The sequence below is a fragment of the Bidens hawaiensis genome, unplaced genomic scaffold, assembly GCF_021521415.1.
Source record: "Bidens hawaiensis isolate Kalapana, Puna unplaced genomic scaffold, B.hawaiensis_p1.1 tig00005780_1, whole genome shotgun sequence".
NCBI classification, from domain to species: domain Eukaryota; kingdom Viridiplantae; phylum Streptophyta; class Magnoliopsida; order Asterales; family Asteraceae; genus Bidens; species Bidens hawaiensis.
In genome coordinates, this window is record NW_027491379.1 from 1,455,719 (window position 1) to 1,466,120 (window position 10,402).

The following is a 10,402-nucleotide window of genomic DNA, read 5'->3' on the forward strand; positions in this document are numbered from 1 at the left end:
ACACGGAGCCATTAAATATTTTACACACCAAGTGCATTAAAACCAAAATTTAATAGCACAAATGTTAAATGTCACTAAAAGTGTGTGTCAAACATATATAACATATGCAAAGTGTCATTTAAACTAAAATTTAGTGGTGCAAATGTTAAATGCCACTAATAGCTTTTGCCAAGTAAATATGGCATAATATGGCATCCACAAAGCTTTATTAAAACCTAAAATAGCGATACGAAAGCTAAATATCATAAAAATATGTGTGCTACCAAATGACAATTTTTAAGTGTGCCATTTTACATTTTTATCGTTTGGTATAGAAGTAAATTTACTACATTGTCGTGCTATGTAATCCATTAATGTTAATTAACCTCAATTAATATTAGTATTTAAATGTTACCTCAATTAATATTAGTATTCAAGTCTTAGTACTAATACTCGAGTCAAGTTCAATGAACCAAAATATCGATTTATTAAACTTGAGCTTTAAAACATGGCTCAGTTGAGCTCATGGACAAAAGAAACTTTAGTTTACTTCAAGCTCTAGCTTGAGCTTGACACTAATTCGATTCAACTTCAATCTCCGAAGTTTGATATAAGTTTTTTTCAATCAATCACACCGCATTTTACTCTAATTGCACAATTATTTTCTATATATATATATGATATTCTATATATACCATACATCCATGTTATATTTAGTATTAACAACCCAACACACAAAAATATTTATGTTGATATCACCCCCTAACTCACCACCACAAGTAATTAGATTAGGCAGATGTCGACTTCGGTCATGAATAGTAATACCAACAAGTGGACATGAGACATAATGTTATGGCAGTCACATAATCCACCGACTTGCTAATTGCGTTTTTACTTATATTGTGAGAAGTAACTTATAGCTTATAAACTTTTGAAAAGTAATAAGGTGTTTGAGATTACTTATATTGTGAGAAGAAAAGTTCCATAAGTTACACTTATATAACTTATCAACTTAATAAAAAGTTATAAGGAATTAAAATAAGGAATCCCATATTGGGTTTCAACGGTGGTTCGGAACGAAAACGGACAAACCTTTTCAACCCGTTTTAGTTAATGATTTCGTTTAATAGTTATTAATCAATATTAATAATCAAATATATAAACGAGTTATAAAAACACAGCGAAAATAAACGAACTAATACGAACCAGAAACCCGAACCAGGATCCGGCTACAACAATATACGAGCACGAATAAAAAAATCAAACAACCATAGATTAGTTTAGTTTTATACCTCGGTTATCGAAACCGGGAAGACACCGAAGGCTAACGAAACAAGCTAGACGGTGACACAATAATTAATAGGATTCTGTCAACTGTTCCGGCGGGCGTCGGCGGCAGACGGCGACGGCAGGCGGTGGCAGACGATGGCGGCAAACGGCGGCGTCGGCAAGCAGTAGCAGTAGAACGACAACGGCAGCAGAACTGGCTGCGGTGTAGTTCCGGCAGTGGCCTGGTTCCGGCGGCAGTGCAGCTCCGGCGGCGGTAGGTCCAATAATATAGTGGCTGCGGTGGTGGTCCTGGACGGAGCAGCAGCGGAGCCAACAGTAACAATAGTCGTTGAGCAGCAGCAGCTACTGAACGGACCCAGATGGCCGGAACTTGAGTTCGCCGGAAAAACGGGATTCCCGGAATCTCAGTAAGGTAGCCGGAAAACGAGCTGTGAATGGTGTTGGATGGTGGTTAACAACCTCGGACAGCAGCAGCTTGCGAAAGACAGCAGCAGGTGTGACCGGAGAAGGTTTATTGCCGGAGAAATGGGTTGCCGGAAAACCGGGCTGCCGGAAAGCGGCGCCGGAATGATGGTAGATGTTAGGGTTTGTTGTGTTAAGGTCTTAATAATAATATCATATTCTATATATAGTAGTATTATTAGGGTTTAATCAAATTAAACCAATTGGGCTTAAGCCCAATTAACCAAACAAAGCCTTTAACCATCATCCGGTCCATCTAATCTTTTGTGTCGGGCCCAATTAACATTTAAGTGGGTTTATATATTTCGTTACCCCCGTTGTAACTCATACCGGGTCACATTCGGGTCGGTCCGCGTTGACTTGACCCGAACCGACCATTAAATCCAACAGTCTCCCACTTGGACGGATTTGGGTCAAGTATCACAACGCTAACAGCCAGAGGCGTTCTAGCTACACATAGCTGTCCCCAACCAAATATGACATTTTTAAATCCATAACCAAAGTATCTTGAAATACCTTTTGCAAGATAATGAATTTATAGCAATCGTTGTCATCTATCCTTTCTGTATAAGACATCAGTTGAACAATGAGACATGGATCATATCAATCTCATATAGTGTTCAATTATTGTAGTTCTCGATATAGAGTCAAATGGTCCAATCAAACACACAGTTAGTTTGGGTGAAGCCTCACACTTTACCAGTTTGAATCAACGAGGGCGCCAATATGTCTAACTGTTACATTTTGATGTAAGAGTACAGAATCCCATCTTGACTACATACAACTCCCACTAAACTCCAGAACATTCCCAATCAATGCCTTTATGGCTGGCAAAGTTACGCAATTGCGGTTGACATGATCAAAGAAAATTGCTCGGTAAACGAAAGTTCTAATATGTATCTCAGGTCTTAGGATACTAAATGAGCATACTATTATCAAAACATCTCATGATCAAGATCCATGAAGATGATTTGATGTGAGTTACATCCAACGTCATTCATAATGAGGTCTGTGAGTTTGGAAGTCAACTGCTTGAGTCCAAAGTCAGAATAGTTTTAATTCAGAATCGTTCCCACGAGTCTGACCGACTACGGATAATTTAGAATACAATATTCATGGATTAAACATATTAAAATGAACAAAGTTGTATCATTCAACGTTTGCATTTAACCATTAAATCAAAGGTGAACTGAAAAGTACAACTATTTGAATGTTCATACATCCAAATATTAAATCAAAACAAATCACTAGCATGTCTAAGCCCGATAGCATCTCTATGCTGATCATGCTTGTCCTGAGTTGTGACACTCGTCAATTTCAGGTTAACTCCGTTAATTCAAACTCCATCAATACAAACTTAAGATCACTTAATCTATAACGCACATCCCATTACATTTAAACTAGGGTTTTAAATGACGCTTGACAATCACTACACATGTAGTCTTTCAGGATTTCACCGAAACGCAAACGAGTTGACTCAAACCATTGGTGAACAAATAACAAACATCAAAACAATAAGTAATTGATAATTATGTGTTAGGTTTATGTGTTACTTGATATGTTATGTTTAATGCTTAACACAAGAAGCAAGAACTAATTGTTTACACAAAAAAAGTAATAACTAAAAGAAGAGGGACTATTGTGTAACATATTATTATTAAATAATAACAAAAACCCTAACCTCCCTTCCCCCTCCCAAAACCCGATCGCCCCCCCCCCCCCCTTCCCTCTCCCTTGGCTGCCGTCACACTACACACACATACAAGGATTTTCAAGTTTGGTTGAAGAATTAAGGTGCTAGGAAGGTATTAACAACTCCTCTATGCGTTATATATGTTTAATTTTGATATTGAATGGGTTAATCCAAAACCCTAAGTCACGAAATTGATGATTAAGATGAGTTAGGGTTTGATTATATGCTTGATGATGATTTGCTAGTGAATTGATAACTAGTTGTGTTATTGTTGTTTGTTAATCACTTGTTCTTTGATTTAAACTTTCAAGAAAAACCCTAACTATGTGTGTAATGTGATATTGATATGCATGGTTGGTAAATATTGTGACTAGAGTGTTATATGCATGGATTATGGTTCATAGATTGTTGTTATGTTGAGTTTTGATGTAAACTGGTACTCGACAGATTGTTAAGTTTATGTTTAAACGACTGTAACTGAATGTTAAGGTGGTAATTGGTCGAAATTATTAACACTACAGTGTACTAGGTTGAGTCTAGTTTCTATAAAATCCAAGTTTGTAATTTTTGGACGTGTAAAAGTTAACTTTTATTATTTTACAAAACTGAAGTGCAAGTCTGAATTATGAGGTCTGATGTTAGGCTGTTTTGAAATTATCATAGCTCATAAACTACAAGACCAAATGGGTTAGTTCCACTTCTTGAAGTTAACATATTGAGTTAAGAATCTAACCCAATTGGTCTTGCATTAATTGAATTTACCATTTAACGGGAATAACAAATATCATTCTGTTGCGCATGATTTTGACTGCTGTGAGTTTACTGTAATGTTTGGTTATTGTGAGAAATCTATGTGGAATAAAAATACAATAAAAATAGTTCTGGAAACCTAACTCATGTATGCTTTTGTGACGATTTTTGGTGAATTAATTGATATGTTATGATCTATTGAATAGAGTAATCTTTCAAGTAGAAATCTGTCTTGATAAAACTAGCTGCTGAACTATGTGAAAATACATGAAACGTGCTTGCTAGATAATTGCTATGTTTTTGACTAAATTGCCCTTGTGGGGGAATGATTGCTAGTAATGTATAATGTTAGTACTTGATACTTATGTAGTTGTTTACACATGAAATGTGTCACCAATGTGTTTGTCGAGTCACACATAATTCACAAACGAAACAGGAAACGTATCTCATGCATAGGTATTATGTGCCGAGTCTAGAGACTCAATAATAGTTCCAACACTTAGAAAATCTCATTCTTGTTTTAGAACGCTAGTGAGGATTTTCTGTGACGCGCATCTCTCGGTTGACTTGTTTTTGAATTCTTCGCAAACAGTGAGTTTCACGTTCCCCTTTTACTCTTTTAAACGCTACTTGGGGGAGAATACATACTCCAAAACGCTTTAGATTTTGTTATTAGTTATATATCACTTGTAAGGCTAAGTGGCAAACAAACCAACCAAAGTCCTTCTAACATCGAACCGGTTAATATTTGTATAATAGCGAGTCACTATTGAGTAGTACTACTGGGTTTGACAAACCCACCCAACTCTAAACTCGACGGCAGGTCGAGTGGGTGTAATCTTGGCGAACACATTTCCATGGTCGTGGTAGACATGGTGGGAAGACAATTGATAAACAGTCAGCTTCGGTGTCGAACACTTAGTAATACTTGTTTTATAGGCTACCTACTATCGATATATAATTGACATAACATTATCTGGTAACGCAAACGCAAAACGCGAACACTTAAACGCAAACATTTTCCTTATTTATATATGTGAACTCACCAACCCCGTGTTGACACTTTTAGTATGTTATTCTCAGGTAGCCGAGGCGGGCGCGCGGTACAGGAACATGCATTTCATTGAACTCTAATGTTTTTGCAAACTTGTTTTTTTTTAAACTGTTATTGATTGGGTTTTAAGTCGTCCTGCGTGACGCAACACTTGGTTTATGAATTTACGCTTCCGCACTCATTTAAACTTAAATGTTTTTGTGGTTTGAAAACTTTATTTATGGTGTTTGATTATAACTAATGATTCCGATCCTGTTAGTTCACACCCTCTGACGGTAAAACTCCGTTAGTGGATTTTGAGGGTGTGACATGAGTCATCGGCTTAGTGAACGGGTCAGCTAGATTTTGATCTGTGTCTACTTTGCTTATCATGATGTCACCTCGTTCCAGTATTACTCGTACATAGTGGAACTAAAAATGTGCTTGGCTATGTGATGATAATTGGGCTCTTTGGCTTGAGCAATAGCACCTATGTTATCACATATCTTGTCGATCATTTTCCTAAACTTGGAATTAGATCGAGGTTGGCTATGAATTTCTTCATCCAAGCAGATTATGAGCGAGAAGCATCTCTGTCATTTTGGAAGTTAGCGTCAGTGTAACATCTTACAATGAGCTCCTCTTCCACTCCTCCAAACACGCTTACGAGACGTCAAGTCTAGTGCATAATATAGCATACATGACAGAGCCAATCGCTGAAGCATATGGAATTGCTTACATGTGCTTTGTCTCAATGTCCGTTGCCGGAGATTGCGATTTGCTAAAACAGTTCCTTTAGCAATGGAACGGCTCCTATCTTGGAGTTGTCCATTGAGAAGCGTGTCATGACCTTGCTTATGTATGTACTTTGACTTAGCCCTAGAAGCCGCTTAGATCTATCTCGGTAGATCTCGATTCCCAGAATATAAGCAGCTTCTCAAAGATCTTTCATTGTAAAACAAGATTCCAACCAGTGCTTAACTCCCTTAAGCATAGGAATATTGTTTCTAATTATCAGTATATCATACACATACAAGATGAGGAATGATATGGTGCTCCCACTAGCCATTCTGTAAACACAAGGCTCATCTTCATTGTTGATAAAACCAAACTCTTTGATTTTCTCATCAAGTGAAGATTCCAGCTTCGAGATGCTTACTTAAAATTCACTTGCTCCCTATTGCCCGACCTTCGGGGGGTAGCTCAATCAAGTTCTAGACTTGATTGTCATGAATAAATTGCATCTCGGCGTTCATGGCATCTCGACGTTTCTCAGATTCCGGATCCAAGATTGCAGATATGTAGTTAGTAGCATCGTCGCCAGACTCGGCTACTAATAAGACTTACGGACCATCCAGATGCCATAGGTATCTAGGATTGGGTGCGAGAGTCCTAGTACTTCTGCGAACGCTCGTGTTCATGTCTGATGTATCAGCAACAACAACTTGTTGATCAGACAGTCTAGCTTCTCAGCGGTTGTTTGTGGTTCTTGAATTTCTTCAAGATCGACAAAATAATCTCCAGTTCCACGATCGAGAAATTCTTTCTTGAGGAAGTGGTCTTTCCTCTTGATAGAAATCATATTTGTATCAGGATGAAAGAACTAATAACCGCTTTGGTTGTAGTGTTTAACGAATGCGGGAGGTGATCATAAGGGCGAAACTCCAAAAGGAGTGAGGCAAGTTAGTTCTACCCATCATCGATCGAACCATGTTTAGCAAAGTTCGATTCCTCCTCTCGCTCACGCCATTATGTTGGGGTCTGCCATGTGGAGTGAGCTGTGAAACAATTCCACACTCTTTTATATGAGTGATGAACTCTGAGCTGAGATAGTCTTCACCTCGATCTGATCGAAGTATCTTAACGATTTTATCAAGTTGTTTTTCCACTTCACTTTGAAACTCTTTGAACATTTCAAAAGTTTCATGCTTGTGTTTCATAAGATACACATAAGCATATCTACTATAATCGTCGATAAAAGAAACGAAGTATCTTTCATGGTTTCTAGAAATGGTTCTGAAAGGTCCACATACATCAGTATGTATAAGTCCTAACAGATCTCTTTCTCGTTCACTTTTATGAGTGAAGGAGTCTTTGGCGAGTTTGCCAGCTAAGCAAGATTTACAATCGTCAAAAGAGTCCGGTCTTGTGGATTCAAGAATCCCTTCGGATTGGAGTCTTTAATTCTTGTCTTGCTTATGTGGCCAAGTCGGCAATGCCAGAAATGTATCGTTGATGCCAGATCTGATACGTTTTTGAAAGATTATATATACGTTATTAATAGTTTGAACATTAATCTTATATATATCAATTCAAGGTTTAGCCTCGAAATAAAAGATGTCATTTAAGTAAGCAGAAATAGCTATGCCATTAAAACACGTACTTAAAACCTTGTTCAAACAGTAAAGAAACTGAAACGATGTTACTGATCCAACCAGGAGCATACAAATAATTATTCAAAAGAAAAACTAGGCTAGATGGACAAGTAAAATGAAATACTCCAGTTGCCAGAACTGGTACTCTTCTCATCTCCAACGATGAGTTCCATGCTGCCTTTATTCAGTTTCCTCCACTTCTCAGGCTCCTGCAAGACATTAACGATGTGGAAACCACATCTGGTATCAAATACCCATGTGTTGCTAGAGACAGTGAAAAGTTTAATAACGTATATGGAAATACCTCGAGAAGAGCCTTCACCATTGGCTCTCTTCATCTTGATCTCAGCAAGGTACTCGGGACAGTTTCGCATCCAGTGTCCCATTTGGTTGCATCGGTAGCACTTGCGCTCCTCAGGGGGCGGCGATGGTATCTTTGGAACCCCTTTGTTAGCATTGGTGGCACGAGGGGCAGCAATGGTAACATTCTTCTTGCCTTTACCCTTATAACCCCGATTCTTGGGATTAGGCTTCTTGACACCAGCAGATCGGATCATCAGAACTTGATTGGTCCTTGAAGGAATGTTCATCTCAGCCGTCTTGAGCATGTTATGAAGCTCCGGCACTGTCTTCACCCAACCATTCATGTTGAAATTCATTACGAACTGGTCGTATGATTTGGGGAGAGAGTTGAGGATGAAATCAGCTGCCATCTCATCGGGAAGGGGATAATCAAGTTTCTTAAGCTGATCGATGTGCCCCTTCATCTTAAGAACATGTGCACTGACGGGAGACCCCTCTACCATCTTGAAACTGATGAGTTGTTTCATGGTGTCGAAACGTTCTTGACGGGCTTGTTTCTGGAACATGCCCTTGAGTTGCTCAAGCATCTCATAGGCACCAAAGTCTTCCAAGCCTTTAGCAAGCTCAGAAGTCATGGTGGCTAGCATAATACAGGAGACCTCAGCCGAGTCATCCTTATGCTTGTCAAGAACTTTTCGTGCAGCGACTGTGTTGTTTTCAGGCTCGGTTGGAACTGGTCCATCGAGAACATACGGGCGCTTTGCCATGGTCAGAACAAGTCTCAAGTTGCGGTGCCATTCGATGAAGTTGGTACCGTTTAGTTTATCCTTCTCAAGGATAGTCTTAAGGGCGTAGGGTGAGTATTCGTTTGATGACATCTGATTAATTAAGCAAAAGTAAATTTAATTAGTATTTTCGACGTTGTAGTCCTATTATTAATGACCCAATAACATTAATTAATTAGGAGTATGAGAATCTGGCTTCCAGTTATTAAAGGCAGCTGTAGCACACAACATTAATAAGTGGTTAGGCAAACCGACAACGATTGTCAATTGTGAATAGAGCACAACTCTCGGTTATGAGGCCTATAGAGACAACGATTGTTTGTATAGATACGTTTAGCCTCATCTTTGCCAACTTTAAGTCTCCAGACAGCTTTAGCACGTAAAAGGAGAGTAAAGTAATAGTTGTCCTAGTACCGTGATGTGTGAAAGGGCCGGATGTGTCAACGAAGCGCTTTCACCTTGATGGGATAGGCTAGAAAACAAGTGTGGTGTTGTAGCTCCAAACACTCGAAATTTCGCAGTATGCCTTAAGTGTGACTTGTAGTAGGATTGGCATAAACTATTGGTTTTAAATTGGGATTAATTTTAAAATTACCAAATAGAGTAAAAGTCAAATTTTACTGTATTTATTATCGGGACGAATAGATGAACCGTTTCATCTCTCAGGACACTTAGTTTTAGATAACCTATTAAAAACTAAGTTTGTCGCGATATGACTAACCAATTTTAAGTTAATAGAAAATCTATTAAGTTATTAGTTTTGGAAATCAAAATGCTTTTAATTTGCAAAACATAATCTGTTAATAAAATGTTTATTTTCAAATTTATTTGGTATTAGGTCGGTGATATTTTAATCCTATTATAAACAATCCAAGCAACCACAATAGCAAATAATATGTAAATCCTTATGGCCAAAAGGTGATCGGTCTCGCTAGAGCCAATTAGGGAGACCAATCGGGTCAAGGGGTTCACAACACAAAACAACCACAAGGATGGACTTCATCGTGCATCCCGTCATCTTGCCCGAACTCCCACTAACTCCAAGAAATCCTTAAGCTCGTCCTCGGTTATCTTCGCGTCTTCTTAATTACAATTTTATAAACTAACAATAACTTGCCCTATTACAAATCTGAACCATCTTTATGGCCAAAAGAAAACCGAAAAATAAATAATAACCTTTTACAACTTTTGAACCATCCATATGGCTAAAACAAGCTCAAACACCAAACACAACCAAACAAACATAGGTCGGGGCCGGATTTACATATTCAAGATAAATAAAATTTCGGGTCGTTTTGACTTGGTCAAATAAAATAAACAAAACTTTGTCCAAATCTAAAATTACCCGAAAACAAATCTAGATCAAAACTTTAAACGATTTAAAGTTTAAGATGTAGATCCGGTTTAAGCGAACCGGGATCGACTCGTACGTTGTAACCTCGGCTCTGATACCACTGTTGGGTTTCAACGGTGGTTCGGAACGAAAACGGACAAACATTTTCAACCCGTTTTAGTTAATGATTTCGTTTAATAGTTATTAATCAATATTAATAATCAAATATATAAACGAGTTATAAAAACACAGCGGAAATAAACGAACTAATACGAACCAGAAACCCGAACCCGGATCCGGTTACAACAATATACGAGCACGAATAAATAAATCAAACAACCATAGATTAGTTTAGTTTTATACCTCGGTTATCGAAACCGGGAAGACACCGAAGGCTAA

The 10,402-nt window shown here is 38.1% G+C and overlaps 1 long non-coding RNA gene across 1 annotated transcript; it reads right to left on the bottom strand.

Moving 5' to 3' along the window:
- Positions 1-7,729: 7,729 nt before the first annotated feature.
- On the bottom strand, positions 7,730-8,345 carry LOC143630653 (uncharacterized). Its single transcript, XR_013153214.1, has 2 exons — positions 7,887-8,345; positions 7,730-7,791 (listed from the first exon to the last, which is right to left on the bottom strand). It is a non-coding gene; the product is annotated as an uncharacterized LOC143630653 (long non-coding RNA).
- Between the last annotated feature and the right edge of the window lie 2,057 nt (positions 8,346-10,402).